General features: G+C 42.5%; 1 long non-coding RNA gene across 1 annotated transcript; it reads left to right on the forward strand.

Annotated features, from left to right (window-relative positions):
* The first annotated feature begins 231 nt into the window (after positions 1-231).
* Positions 232-1,746, forward strand: LOC134483293 (uncharacterized). Its single transcript, XR_010060109.1, has 2 exons — positions 232-535; positions 1,250-1,746. It is a non-coding gene; the product is annotated as an uncharacterized LOC134483293 (long non-coding RNA).
* Positions 1,747-2,908: the final 1,162 nt, after the last annotated feature.

Raw genomic sequence — 2,908 nt, forward strand, 5'->3', positions numbered from 1 at the left:
GGTCATACCAGGTTTAACAAAGCTCAATGTGTGGACCACATGGTTTGCATGACCTCCCTTGGTTCTACTGTCGTCTTGTGGTTATTTGCCGCCTACTAATTGATGCTGTCCCGATGCATTGGGCTCTCATGGGTAGTTGTAGATCCCTTGTTCTTTTGGACAGACATGGACTCTTATTGGTGCTTGGGTCACAGAAACAATTTATTCTTCCCTGGATTGGCCGTTTGCTGTTTGTGGAGCAGCCTTACACGTATGGAGATGTATTCTATGAAGTCTTTATGGGTATCTGGGTCCTGGTGGACTTTGTGGGATTTGGCTGTTGGAATGGGAGGAAGAGGCTTCAGGATCTTACTATGCATAGTGTGTTTCCAGCAACCTGCACAGCCGGCTCCTGATGGACCAGGCATGTATGAAGAAGAAGTTGGTCACATTGAAGCAGGAGAGCAAGGAGTTACAGCGATATTTGTTTGAGTTGAACCGGAAAGATGAAGACGAACAGGAGAAGACCAGCCACCTCCAGACCCAGCAAAATGTGGTAGGAACAAGCAGCTGAGTCAGATTAACAATGTCTGATACCATTTGCCTATTGGATACATCTTTGCTTCCCCTATCACCTTTCTAATCTCCCCACACCCAGTCAGTCACCCACCTCATGTGAGAGAGTTATTCATTGCTCTGTGTATGCACAAGTATTCTGGGATGTTAACCACTCTTCAGAAACTGAATTATGGGCAATTATACTTCTCTGCCCTTTTTGAAACTGCAGTCCAGAAATGGTGACAGAGGAATAACATATCACATGACTGCATCTCCCTGTCCCAGATTGGATGCTATGAAGAGTTTTGAACGAGTTCTTGGTCGTGTGACAAAGGTCATACAGGGGTCATGTGATGGTTGGAAGCACCTTGTAGGGATAAGAACCAAGTGCAAATGGCAAATGAGTCCTGGTCATTGGCTTTGATCTGGGTATCATGTGGCCTTCTCCTTTCTTCCTGCACCCCAATTAGGTCTCTCCCCATTTCCCCATTCTTGGTTTGCACTGGTAGAGTCTGAGGAGCAGCTTGTTCTCCCACACTACTGTGAGGGTTGCTGGTGATGTTCCCATCCTGCATAGATATCAGCAATGATTTCAGTGAAAAGATCAGTGCTGTCTATCCAATGCAGCTGAGGGGACAGAAGGCAGCAACTTGACAGCTGGTATGCGTGTCCCCACGAAATCAGTGTCTTAATAGCTGCCTTCTCCTCCCAGGTCTCAGGAACTGCAGGAGACATGGCATAGGACGGATCCCAGGAAGACAGCCCCCTGAGGAATGAGTTTCTCTCTCAGGAGTTCCCTGTGACGACAATCCTCACAGTCAAAGACTTTTTGGGGGAATATTCTTCTTCTCAGATAATTTCCTCAATGTATAGAGACCCTATATTTATGTATCCGTATGCCAGCCTATCTCATTGAGGTCTTTCTCCTTTCTCATACCGACAACACCATTTGAGAGACAACTGAGGGGACTGCCGTGACATCTCACGTCCTAGAGGAGAAACAGCACTACAACTGTGTTTCTAAATGTTCATTAAGAAAATGCTGTTAAGAAATGTTTTTGGTTATGATTTTCATTGAAGTTTTCTTTTTGTTATTTCATAGTTATATATTCTTGTTACTGTTTTTCATTTTTTTATACCATTTTAGTTGTACATTTTATGCCTGTTTTTTGTAAATTGTATTCCTTATGAATAAAAATTGATTTGTAACTCTTGACTCTTAAGACCATCTTATTCAAGAGTCCTTTTCCTCCTGTAGACTTAGAACTGACAGCTAGATATGGATCTTTGCATGGTCCAGTGAATTCAAAGCCACCAAGGGGTACACAGGGTGATAGTGTCTTTTGTGTGGATAATGTGACTTTTTTTATGGACACACACTTTATGATGTAATCACTGACATACTGTATCCATGCTGTCATGTATTCTGCTCATCCTAGTCTATATCAGTCTACAACACACATTCCTTATTGTCTGTGTGCACCAGATATTGAGTAACACACACTCATGCCTGTAGAGCTGCAGAAAAAAATGACAATTTACACAAAGGAATATAGAATAATCCTAATCGAGAACCATGTGCCTCAGTTTTTCTTACAATACAGCATTAGTATTAAACCACAAAGATAATGACCATCAACGTCATTTTGGGAAATAGGTTTTTATAGGTGCTGTTTCACTTGATCATTCATATGCTGTGTTTTTTATTGTTGCTGATTATATTTATTTTTATCATTTAACTCAATGGATCTTTTTTTTTCAAATGTATGTCTGGGCCACTCCTGAGTGCATTTCCCTCATGATCCAAAAGAAGGAATAGCATTCCCCATTGTAGATGATTGTTAGGGACCATGTGGTTCTTCTGAGAGAGCAGCAGATGCTCTAACCTGTGTGTCATCACCACATTTCCTGCAGGTGGCTTTTGTCCTTCCAGGGCATGTGCTATACTAGATGGACACGATCACCTTCAATTAAGGAGAGAGATCTCAGGAGATGTGTATGTACAGGTGGTTGAGCGGTGCCTGCTCAATGTGGTAGGCTGCTAGGCATCCATACTGGGCTCTGGTGCCTCCACTGCTCATTGTGCATTCAGAATCATCCTCCAGCATCACTCAGTTTCAATTCCAAACAGATCTTTCACTTACTATCGATGATCATATAGATTATGCACATCTGATAAAATACAGAAGAGACTAGCCTCCTTCTATAGGCCAACTTGGCATAATGGATTCTTTTGATAGAAAGCAAGATAATTATCTTAATCTATGCAGTTTAGGGAGGACCTCAAGACCATCCATAGTGAATGCAGACTGCAGCTGTGACCACATGTTTCTTTTGCAGAGCAGGTCTGTGCAAGCCCAGAGCTTAGGTG

Source organism: Rattus norvegicus, chromosome 19 (assembly GCF_036323735.1).
Source record: "Rattus norvegicus strain BN/NHsdMcwi chromosome 19, GRCr8, whole genome shotgun sequence".
Classification (NCBI taxonomy): domain Eukaryota; kingdom Metazoa; phylum Chordata; class Mammalia; order Rodentia; family Muridae; genus Rattus; species Rattus norvegicus.